The following is a 12,809-nucleotide window of genomic DNA, read 5'->3' as shown; positions in this document are numbered from 1 at the left end:
CGGATGCATGTTAATGTCTCCTCCTTGTCACACCTGCGTACAGAGATGCATGTTCATGCCACCTCGTTCTCTTGCTTTCATAAAGGGATTTTATCTCCTCCCTGTCTCACCCTCAGGAAGGGATGCATGACCAATGCTCCTTCCTGTCTCGCCCGCATACATGGATGCACATTCACGCCTCCGAGTTCTCTCGGCTTCATACGGGGATCATATCTCCTCCCTGTCTCACCCTCATGCAGGGATGCATGACCAATGCTCCTTCCCTTCTCGCCTGCATACATGGATGCACGTTCACGCCTCCTCCTTCTCTCAGCTTCATACGTGGATCATATCTCCTCCCTGTCTCACCCTCATGCAGGGATGCATGACCAATGCTCCCTCCCTTCTCGCCTGCATACATGGATGCACGTTCACGCCTCCTCGTTCTCTCGGCTTCATACGGGGATCATATCTCCTCCCTGTCTCACCCTCATGCAGGGATGCATGACCAATGCTCCTTCCCTTCTCGGCTGCATACATGGATGCACGTTCACGCCTCCTCCTTCTCTAGGCTTCATACGGGGATCATATCTCCTCCCTGTCTCACCCTCAGGAAGGGAAGCATGACCCTGACTCCTCCCTTTCTCGCCTGCATACATGGATGCACGTTCACGCCTCCTCCTTCTCTCGGCTTCATACGAGGATCATATCTCCTCCCTGTCTCACCCTCACCTCCAACATGTGTAACTTCTTCTTCTCTTTGACCTCTGGGGCATGGGTGGCTACTGCACAGCTCTAGATGTCGCCCACCTGCAAGGTGCTATGGGAAGCACTTTTCCACATTGGACGTGCTATATTAACCCCCTCTCCCCAAATACAATAAAAATAAAGAAATATATGTGCTTCCATAATGTCTACCTTCTAATGTTTCATATGTGTAAGCACATTGTCCTCCTCCTGACCACATTCTAATACTATGTGCAAATTGTTCCTTCCATAAACTGTCACTTCCTTGGCCCTTTATTTATAATGACTGTTATACTCTCTCTCTTTCCGCCACAGTATAAAAAAGCCTAGCACACCTCATGATTGGACTAAGAAATTCCTGTCATTTAGTTGCAAATGATTTTCCCATTATCCCCAAAAACTCCTCACTGTGTCTAAGAACGCTTTTTTTCACAGGACAATACATATCAGATTGACTTGAAAGGTCCTTTCACGCGACTACAGAACGCCTCTCATTTCTCTCAAAGATACTCCAGTGCCTACAATAGCCTAGGACTAGACTATGAGTCCCAATGTAGAAAGACCACAAGTCCACAGATATGCCTGTTTATTTAAACATCTGTATTATCATCAGCGTGTGACTGTAAAGGCGGGACCTCGCGCTCTCTGTAACGCGCTCCATTGGCAACATCAGTTAAATGTCGTTGGTTCAATCCCTCGCGGATGTTGTTTTTATTCCCAGTTGTAACTGGGAAATACTGTCGCTGCAATACATATGTCTTAATCAAGCTAGTGGTTATTGACGTAAATGGCAGTGTTATAATGTTTCATGTACTGCAAATGTCACCACATAATGCGCTCTTAATTAGATTTGGTTGAAATACATTACAGTCACCCGATGAAAAAGTGTGCAAAGAGCATTAAAGAAACAAAAGGTACAGTACCAGGATATATCGAATTGTTTCAGTCCTCCACAGAGATTGCCAATGTATTAATGGAAATTCTAAAATATCTGCCCAACTGCCGTGACATTGCCTCACCGCAATGCCGTGACTCGGATTCGAACCGAGGTTGCTGCGGCCACAACGCAGAGTACTAACCACTATATGATCACGGCGAGCTACTTGGGCTGCTAGAGTACCTTGTTCCACCTCTATCATAAGCTGTACTCCATCCGTGATGTCATGACTCATGTTTGAATTACAGGTTGGTTGTGTTGTCATCCATGCGAATAAGTGGACACCTGATCCCTAGTCACTTATTTAAGATCTCAATAATCAAGTCAGAATCCCAATGAAAGTCATCAAAGTGGAGCCAATTAGAAATAATATAGTTACACAAACCTGGCAATGGTGCGGCAGCCAGGGCCGATAATGGCCCGCCAGCCTGAGAGCAGGAAAGTGTGAGAGCAGTGATGGTCTTGTGAGAGTTTACAGCTGTTATTGACCCTGTCCCCTTCCATTGCAGAGTTTTATCCCTATAAGAACCGCAGGGGCTCCCTCCTGGGTGCTAATAGTTAATTTTTTTTCACAGGAAAAGTGCTCTGCACCAATTGCACGTGCCAAATCTCCCAAAGGCCACCACCATAAAAACAGAAAAGGGAAAACGTCCCTTTGCCACGGCAGTAGGCAGGTGATGGAGATGACGAGGCCAGGAGGAGAGGGGGTAAATGGGGTTGCATGGGACCTACGAAGAGGGGTGGCGGGCTGGCATTGGGAGGGTGGTGGCGGAAAAAATATTGAGGCTGGGATAGAGAGGCGCTGGAGTTCCAGAAAGAACACAGGCAGTGATCACAGTTTCCAGCTGGCGTTCGCAGCCTTATGTTTATGTTTATTGATTTATACCGCGCACAAGGTACCCTAAGGCTTATAGGCGCCGACAAAACAACAAAGTGGCATAATGAGTATAACAAGAACAAACAACATTAAGCTCCGAAAACATGTACTGACAAGGGGGCCACTAGGCCATTCCCATGGAAGAAGGAAAACAACATCGGAAAGAAAAGAGGATAGGTTAATTTAACACTATTCGCACTTTTGTGAAGGCGGACATGTCCTGTACATTGGTGAGACTGTTTATAAAAGAGGGCAAACAACTAGGCCCACAACCAATAATGATACAGTCAGTGTTATCTGTCTTGCACCAGTTGCTGATCTGTAGTCTCCGAAGAACTTTGAGGTCCTGCGCCCTTATACAATTGGGTCCCACTTTATTACTAAGCCGTGCTAAAACTTTATTTTTTAGTGACTCCCTGGATTCCACTTGCTTCGGCTTGTCCACATTGATCAGAACGATGTTTCTTGGGTCCAATGCGAAACTCCTCATGTTGGAATCCGCAATTTCGGGCATGGTGGATTTTCTCTGGCGAATGTCCTTAAATGGAAGGGGAGCCATGAGTCGCCTGGGCTTCAGAAGAGGTGGTATACTCTCTTGTGATACTGTAGTCATTTGACAAGGAATGAACAGAGTTGTCTTGGATTTCCCAGATGTCCCTCTGTGAGTGAGCTCAATCGGCTCTGTTTGAGAGTCTGTATGACCTCTGTTCTCAAGAATGGACGTTTGAGAGGCCTTTTCCTCTCTAGTAAACTTCACCTGAGAGGACTTCTGTAGAGATGACGATAAGGGCACAGACATATTTGACGAAACAGTGTCTACCCAGGAATAAAATTCCCCAAAGTTCGAACAGATTGCTAGATCCCGTAACATGTTATCCTTAAAGCATAGCCAATTGGCTATGGCTTTGGGCTCAACCAACTCCTTCACAGCTCTGGCTGCTGCTAACTCAGCCGGCTGATCTCGAGGAAAATGATGTCCTAAGGGGCCCGAGCTTTCTGGTGTAGCTCCACTATCTTTGAACAACTCCCCCTTAACCCCCAGATGTGCATTGTAAGGTGAATAGACCATTGGCCGAGGATGTATGGAGGAGCCCGTAGGGGAGCAGGTGAAGCTATCGGTGCTCCTGGGAACCTCATTGCTATGTAGTATATTAGTGAGCAGAAGATGTTCTTGCTGCAATTCAGTCTCCTCGCGGCACTTAAGGCTAAAACTTCTGAAAATCTATTATCCCTCCTTTGGGGAGCCTGATGTATTACCTGTATGGGAGCAGCCATATTGCTCGAGGCCGCGCACTGTCTGCAATCAGTCCCTTGTGATATTACCAGCTCCGGTATTTACAGAGGTGGTTGTGCCGGGGCCGGTAATACCGGCAACGGTGTTACTGCCAACTCGTAATTGACCAGAACGCTAAAAAGTCCTGTTCACCAGAATCACTGGCACTTTTACCACATACCAGCAAACTCGTAATGAGTCCCAATGTTTCCTAAGGGCTCCATATAAAGATTAAAAAGAGATGGAGATAAAATCGCCCTGCGGTACTCCAAACGGTGCAATGTTGGGAGATCACTGTTCTTGTCTATTCGCTTTACGAGACTAACACTGACTGGTCTGTGAACCAGCCACTCAAATCTCCATTGCACCCTCTCAGTGAAACCAGGCAAGCATGTCTCTCTCACAAAAGCTGTCCCCAGGGATTCCCATCTCCACCTGGTCTTGCTCACAGTTCTCATCCGACGACATGTCTCTCGTCCACTCACTTTAGGAGACAGACACTGATTGGTGTGTCACCCACCTCCCTGAATATCAGCTGCACCCTCCTAGCAAAATCAGGCAAGTGTATCTCTCCCACAAGCTGCCCTCAGGGTTTACCAGCACTCCCTCCCAGGTGTGCCTTGTGCATGTGCCTTGTCAAAGAAAGGATGATCTTTAAAACCCTTGTCCTTACACACAAGTGTCTTCACGGCCAGGCCGCTCCCCCTAACTGGTCCAAAGGATCTCCAAACCCCCTGCCTCCAGACCTTCCAGAACTCCCTACTCAAACGTGATTACTGTTCCCAGGACACGCAAAGCCCGCGCCGGCGGCGCCAGTTTCCCAACTCTGTCAGCCACCCACTGGAACGCCCTCCTATTAGGACAATTGACTCCCATGCGGCCTTCCGCAAGGCCATCAAAACTAGTCTCTTTCTATGAACTAGCCTAGCCTTAAATACCCCTGCTGTACCTGTTACCTAACAACTTGTTGTTCCCCCTTCTCTGTATTCTGCAACCACATGCCATGCAATGTAGCATGGTCTAAGTCTGTGTGTAACCTTGTACCATGCATTGTACCTTCCTCTAAGTTTATCTACTTGGACGGGTTCACAGTGAACCCTTAATCAAGCCTTCTAGAGCACTGTTATAGCACCTCGATGCCTGCGGGCTGTAGTGTGCTCTACAAATACAAATAAATAAATACATTTCAGCCATCACAAGAAGACTGTGAGAAGGACCAAACAGACTTTTACAATAAAATTCAAAAAGCTTGCTAAGTCATAAAATCCTGTAAGTTGGACGTCCAACCACACCTTCTCCTGGATAACTTAGAGCATACCCCCCACGAGAGGAGTACATTCAAGTTCTCCCAATCTCTCTAGAGGACATGAACTCTATACTTTCTACCATTAGATGCACAGCCTGCTCCGAAAACATACTACCCCCCCCCCCTAGCTTATACTGGACAATGCCAGGACTTTTGCCCCCTATCTTCGTAGAATGGTGAATGCTTCGTTTAGAGACAACAAAGTCCCTACCACAATTAAAACAGTTACTGGTACACTCCTAGTCCAAAAACCTGGATTAGACCTACACGGCCCTTCCAATCTCCGTCCAATAACTAACTGTAACTGTCGTGACTTGCCGCGTAGTGAAGAGTAATGGACCTCTGTCCACAAATCACCCACAGGGATGGGTAAAGAAACTCCCTGTGCGAGCTTTGAGGCCACAGGTGTTTTGTTTCTTCGTCGGATCTGATGACGTCCTGGACCCCGGAGGCTGTTAAAGGGAAGGTAAGATTAGCACAGGCAGACACAATACTGGGATATGCAGAAACGTGTATAAATCTCTTACCTAAACCCAACCGGGATGATTCTGGGGTGCCGGGGGCCTGGTGCGAGGGAGAGCCGTAGGTCTGGACAGCCGTGTCAACCGTAACCCAGATGGTAGAGGCTGGTTGTAGCTAGGTGAGCACCTGAGTTTGCCACTCAGCGCCAGTGGCCAAAATCGTAGAGTCAAGAAAGGGTGATCCGTAAGCAATCCGTTAATCAAAAGCCGAGGGTCAAAAGTAACAATATCCGTGTAACAAGATCCGAGGAGTCAGCAAGCCAGTCCGTAATCCGTAAGCCAAGGTCCAATAAGTCCGTTGTATCCAGGTATCGTGAATGCTGCAAAAGCCGAACAGAGTCGTGGAACAGCTGTGAAGCGGTGATGGAACTCGAACTTCCCGGTTTTATGCGTGCCGGCTCTTGATCACGTGAGCGGGATTCTGGGCACGTGATCGGGAGAGCGCCGCGGAACCAGGAAGTAAACGCAGTCGGGTGTTCCAGCTTGAACGTAGTCTCCATGGGAGTTGCCAATGGTAACGAGGCAACAAACCGGGTCGGACCTTCCGCACTGCCCGCCCTCGTTGACCATGGCGACTCCCTCGCACCCTAGGTATGGAAATGTCCCGGGAGGTGGTCTGCAACCCAGGGACAGTACCTGTGTGTGCTGGTGTGACGGTGCATGGTGGCGGGACTGGTTTGTGTATGACAGAGCCCCTCCTCAATGGCCCACGACCACGTGGGCAGGAAGGGTGATCCCGGTGGAAACGTGAAACAAGCCTCGGGGCATGGACGTCCCCAGCAGGAACCCAACAACGCTCCTCGGGGCCAAAACCCACCCAGTCAACAAGATACTGGAGCCCACCCCTGACAAAGCGAGAACCCAAGACAGCAGAAACCTCATATTCCACGGAGTCACCCACCGCCACCGGGCCAGGCGTAGACCGGAGACGAGTAGGTGCCGGACAGGACTTCAACAAAGAGGTGTGGAATACGGGGTGTATGCGCCAGGAAGCAGGGACTGAGAGTCGGTAGGCTACAGGGTTGATCACAGCAGTAATCTTATACGGGCCCACAAAACGGGGTAATAGTTTGCGACACCCAGGTAGCCTAAGATGACGAGAAGAGAGCCAAACCCTGTCCCCCACAACATAGGAAGGTGCTACCGCCCTCTTTTTATCCGCCATGGCCTTCATGGATTCCCGGGCCTCCTGGAGATGAGTAAGGGTCCGAGCCTGAACAGCCGATAGGTCGCGGGCACAGGCGACAGCAGCAGGGTTGTCAGAGGGAGCTAGGTCCGGGATAGGTAAGGTGCGGGGATGCTGGCCATATAATACAAAAAAGGGGGAAGAGCCAGTGGAGGAATGTGTGGAGTTGTTATACGAAAACTCAGCAAGATGTAGTAAACCGAGCCAGGATTGCTGGTGTTGCAGAATCAAACAACGTAGATATTGTTCCATGGCCTGGTTCACCCTCTCAGTCTGGCCGTCCGTCTCCGGGTGGTAAGCGGAGGAAAAGCGGGAATCTATACCCAGGAGAGCCGTAAGAGCTCGCCAGAACCGAGAAGTGAACTGGGGCCCCCTATCCGAAATAATAATCGTGGGCAACCCAAAGAAACAAAAGACCGATTTAAAGAAGAGATCGGCCAAAGCTGGGGCAGAAGGGATGCCAGAACAGGGAATGAAGCGAGCCATTTTGGAAAATGAATCGACCACCACCCATATGGTGTCGAAACCCTTTGTCCGGGGCAGGTCGGTTACGAAATCCATGGAAACCGTGTGCCAAGGCCTGGGGGGTACAGGTAACGGAAGTAGTAGCCCCAGTGGACGCCCCCTACGATGCTTACACTGGGCACATATAGCACAGGTGTTAACATACCCTTCAACGTCGTTTTTCATGGAGGGCCACCAACACCAACGCCGAGCATGTCCAACGTGCGTTTCTGTCCTGGATGACCATTGATGGCGCTATCGTGGGACCACTTCAGAGCAAGGTTGCGAGTGTCGGTAGAAGGCAACCACAACCTGTTTCGGATATAGGGCAACCCTTCATGGAACTCTGGATCCCACTCGGTGACCTGATCGGGATGTTGTGAAACCCATGTGCGAAGTGAGTCCAATAGAGATAAAGGAGGGGTGCAAAGGCAAATAACATGTTGGTTTAACAGGGTTTCTGGAAACACCGGTAAGGATACCCCACCCGGAGAGCGAGACAACGCGTCCGCTTTCCCATGGGACAGACCGGAACGATGTCTGACCTGGAAGTCAAAGGCCGCAAAGAATAAATGCCACCGCACCTGCCGACTGTTAATACATTTGAGCGAGGCCAGATCCTGGAGGTTGCGGTGGTCGGTGAACACCATGACAGTGTGCTTCGCTCCCAACAAATGATGCCGCCAGACCAAGAATGCATCTTTGATGGCGAGCAATTCTTTCTCCGTGACAGTGTAATGTAGTTCCGTAACAGAGAACTTCCGAGAATGAAATGCCACTGGATGCAATTGACCCGAATGAGGGCAACGTTGGGACAGGACTGCCCCGAGAGCAAAAGAGGACGCATCGGCCTCCACAATAAACGGGAGTTCTGGGTCGGGATGTTTCAGGACAGGGGCAGTAGTAAATGCAGACTTTAAGGCGTCGAAAGCAGCCTGGTGTCCATCCAACCAAACAAAAGGCGATTTGGGGCTGGTTAGGGCTGTAAGAGGAGCTACCAGAGATGAGAAGTCTTGGATGAAACGCCTATAGAAATTCGAGAACCCAAGGAATGATTGCAAGGACTTGAGATTGCCGGGTTTTGGCCAGTCCAAAACCGCACGGACTTTGGACTGGTTCATGGCCAAACCCCCAGGTGTAATGTGGAATCCCAAGAAATCAACGCTTTCAGTATGAAACAGGCATTTCTCAGGTTTGGCGTAGAGGGAGTGTTGGCGGAGACGGGACAGTACTTCGCGGACATGTACTATATGTTCTTTTATGTCCTGCGAGTATATGAGAATGTCGTCAAGGTATACTGCCACGCATACGTCCAACAGATCATGAAATACCTCGTTCATGAAACGTTGGAAGGTAGCAGGGGCGTTACAAAGCCCAAAGGGCATGACCACGTATTCGAATAATCCGTAACGTGTACAGAAAGCCGTCTTCCACTCGTCCCCGGAGCGGATCCTAACCAGGTTGTAGGCTCCGCGGAGATCGAGTTTTGTAAATATGGTAGCGTGGCTTAACCTGTCCAGTAAGGGAGTGATCAAGGGTATTGGGTATCGATTTTTTACGGTGATGGAATTAAGTCGGCGGTAGTCCACACAAGGACGCAGATCGCCCTCCTTTTTTGGGACAAAGAATATTGGGCTAGCAGCCGGAGAGGTGGAGGGACGAATATGACCGACCTTCAATGCAACCTGTATATAATCCTTTAATGCCTGTTCTTCTGATGGAGATAAGGAGTAGATGCGGCCTGAGGGAATCACGGAATCAGGAATTAGGTCTATGGGGCAGTCATAAGGCCGGTGTGGTGGTAGCACCTCCGAGGAACCCTTGTCGAATACCTCACGGAAATCGTTGTAATCCGCAGGGAAACCAACGGCAACAGCCCCCACTACATGGGGTTCGAGAGCCATAGGGATATCCTCTTGCAGAGTGAGCTGTGCTATGCCCCCTAGGGCCCGTGGGGGGTATTCAGCGTCATCAGGTGCGGTGAGACAATAATTCTGGCATGTCTCAGATTCGAAATGGACTTGCCCCGACTTCCAGTCAATCAAGGGGTTATGTAGATGTAACCAAGGAAGACCCAAGATGATACCGAACTGTGGCATCGTAATCAAATCGAAGGTGATGATTTCCTGATGCGTGTCTTGTATTGTGAGTGTGATGGGGGCGGTTTGTTGCTTTATAGGGCCTGATATCAGTGCTGTACCATCTACTGCTTGTACGGGCTCAGGATGTTGCTTGGAGATCAGAGGCAAGTTTAAGGATCTGGCCAAAGTTATATCAATATAATTGCCCGTGGCGCCTGAATCGATGTAAATCGAGATGGCATGAGATATGTCGGGTGTAGGGTTAAGCATGGCCTGTACCAACACTGGTCTGATTCTGCCAAAAGCGGGGTTCCTATCCGGGGAAATGGGAACATTGCTCGATCCAGTCCCCGGATCTAGGGTCGAGCATTCAGAAAAAACGGATTCTTGAGTTTAGGGCGTCGGGGACATGATTTTACAAAATGGCCAAGTAGACCACAGTAAAAACAGGCATGGTCAGTTCTTCTGCGTTCCCTTTCTGATTGCGTGATGGGACTGCGAATGCCACCTATTTGCATGGGTTCAATGCCTGTACCAAAGAAAGAGGAGGGTGGAGTGGCAAGGGGGATTCCTGTTTCAGACCGACGTTCGGAACGTCTTGCGTCGATTTGTAATGCGAGATCCACTAACTCAGTGTGGGTCGTGGGCAAAGATGGAACCACAGCCATAGCGTCCTTCATGGTGTTATTAAGCCCCCTATAGAAAACGACCGCCCTCTTTGGTTCAGGCCAGGATGTCTCAGCGACTAATTGATTAAAACGAGCTATGTATTCGAGGAGGGTATTCTTTCCTTGGGTCAGATCTAACAGCTCGAGGTCCCGAGACTGGGCTTTGTGACGCGTGTCAAACACACGGGACAATTCTGTGACTAGTAGGTCAAAATCGTATAGGACGGGGTTGTCGTTCTCCAACAAAGGGTTGGCCCATTCTGCCGCGGTGCCGGCCAGGCGGGACAAGGTGAACGCCGCTTTAGTGATGGCGTCAGGGAAAGCCTGAGGTCTACAGAGGAAATGCAGTTTACATTGGTTCACAAATGTGCGAAACTTTCTGGGGTCACCGTGGAACCTCTCTGGGGCAGCCAAAGGAAAGGGCGTGGACATGAGTATTGGAACCTGAGGTGCGGCAGGAGCAGTAGGAGGCTGTTGAGCAGTTGGGGGTTGCGCTGCAGCAGCAGCTTCCCCGAACTCAGCATCAGCGGGCAAGGGGTGTTGGGTGCTCTGTATCAGATCTAATCTCTGGTGTATCGTAGCAGTAGCGGCAACCATATCTGCTCTTAGTAATGTGAGTGCCTGTACCAAGGCAGCCACGGGGTCCTCCGGTTCCATACTCTCCACGACGCAACGGCTTCACAGTCTGTCGTGACTTGCCGCGTAGTGAAGAGTAATGGACCTCTGTCCACAAATCACCCACAGGGATGGGTAAAGAAACTCCCTGTGCGAGCTTTGAGGCCACAGGTGTTTTGTTTCTTCGTCGGATCTGATGACGTCCTGGACCCCGGAGGCTGTTAAAGGGAAGGTAAGATTAGCACAGGCAGACACAATACTGGGATATGCAGAAACGTGTATAAATCTCTTACCTAAACCCAACCGGGATGATTCTGGGGTGCCGGGGGCCTGGTGCGAGGGAGAGCCGTAGGTCTGGACAGCCGTGTCAACCGTAACCCAGATGGTAGAGGCTGGTTGTAGCTAGGTGAGCACCTGAGTTTGCCACTCAGCGCCAGTGGCCAAAATCGTAGAGTCAAGAAAGGGTGATCCGTAAGCAATCCGTTAATCAAAAGCCGAGGGTCAAAAGTAACAATATCCGTGTAACAAGATCCGAGGAGTCAGCAAGCCAGTCCGTAATCCGTAAGCCAAGGTCCAATAAGTCCGTTGTATCCAGGTATCGTGAATGCTGCAAAAGCCGAACAGAGTCGTGGAACAGCTGTGAAGCGGTGATGGAACTCGAACTTCCCGGTTTTATGCGTGCCGGCTCTTGATCACGTGAGCGGGATTCTGGGCACGTGATCGGGAGAGCGCCGCGGAACCAGGAAGTAAACGCAGTCGGGTGTTCCAGCTTGAACGTAGTCTCCATGGGAGTTGCCAATGGTAACGAGGCAACAAACCGGGTCGGACCTTCCGCACTGCCCGCCCTCGTTGACCATGGCGACTCCCTCGCACCCTAGGTATGGAAATGTCCCGGGAGGTGGTCTGCAACCCAGGGACAGTACCTGTGTGTGCTGGTGTGACGGTGCATGGTGGCGGGACTGGTTTGTGTATGACAGTAACTTTCTCCTAAAAATCTTGGACAAAGTCGCTACCACCCAACTCCAAAATTATGTCGACAGGAACAGCCTCCTACACACAGACACCCAACAATTGGGCTTTAGAGGAGCACATAGTACAGCGACGGCCCTGCTGGACCTTCAGACTAAAATGCTTAATATATTAGACGATGGAAAAACAGGGATGCTGATATTATTAGACCTCTCAGCAGCATTTGATTTGCTCGACCATCAAAAACTCCACAAGGCTTTAGACAAATCAGGTAATCGTTCTCGAGGAGCCATAGACTGGGTAACATCCTTCCTCAAAGAGCAGAGCTCCAAGATCCACTGTGGTGACCACTTCTCCATACCCGACCTATAAATCATGGAGTACCCCAGGGGGCCATCCTATTGCCCCTTTTGTTCCATCTCTATCTGCAGCGTCTATGTACCCTATTAACCAACCTAGGGGTCTTCTTTACACATTTCGCCGATGTTACACAACTTGTCATCAAAATATCTAGCTGTCATACCACTGACAATAATAAGCTTGCATGCAATTACAGCACCATCGAAGCCTGGATGTTGACAAATTGGCTTTGCCTCAACGGAAGCAAAACTGAGCTCATGATCTTTGGATCACACCAGGCAAGCGCTAAACTAGACACAGAATACACCACCTTTAAGATCAAAGACACAAATGTAAGGGTCTCTGATAAGGTCAAGACACTAGGTGTCCACCTGCAAGCATCCTTGGAAGCGGAAGCCCACGTAACATACCTGAAAAACAGTTGCTGATACCACCAAAAACTGCTCAGCCGCATCAGGCCATTAGTGAGTAAACAAAACAGCACCATTATCGCCAGAGCCACCATCTCATCCAGACTGGACTACGGGAATGCACTACTTAAGGGGGGGGGCCAATAAAAAATGCATCAAACAATGTCAGGTCATACAGAACAATGCAGTAAGGACAATTACCAAGAAAAAAAAGGAGGAACATATTACAGAAGACAGAAAGGCCCTTCATTGGTTAGCCCTGGAAGACCGGATCACTTTTAAAGCAATGACCATTGTCCATCACTGTATATATGGATCCGCACCCGTATACCTAAAAAAACAAATAACCACATACGAACCTTGCCACACCTTAAGA

The sequence above is a fragment of the Ambystoma mexicanum genome (genome assembly GCF_040938575.1).
Source record: "Ambystoma mexicanum isolate Mex_15411 chromosome 12 unlocalized genomic scaffold, UKY_AmexF1_1 Mex_chr12_unloc.1, whole genome shotgun sequence".
NCBI lineage: Eukaryota > Metazoa > Chordata > Amphibia > Caudata > Ambystomatidae > Ambystoma > Ambystoma mexicanum.
The sequence above is the reverse complement of the archived record's forward strand: the minus strand, read 5'-3'. Positions refer to the sequence as shown.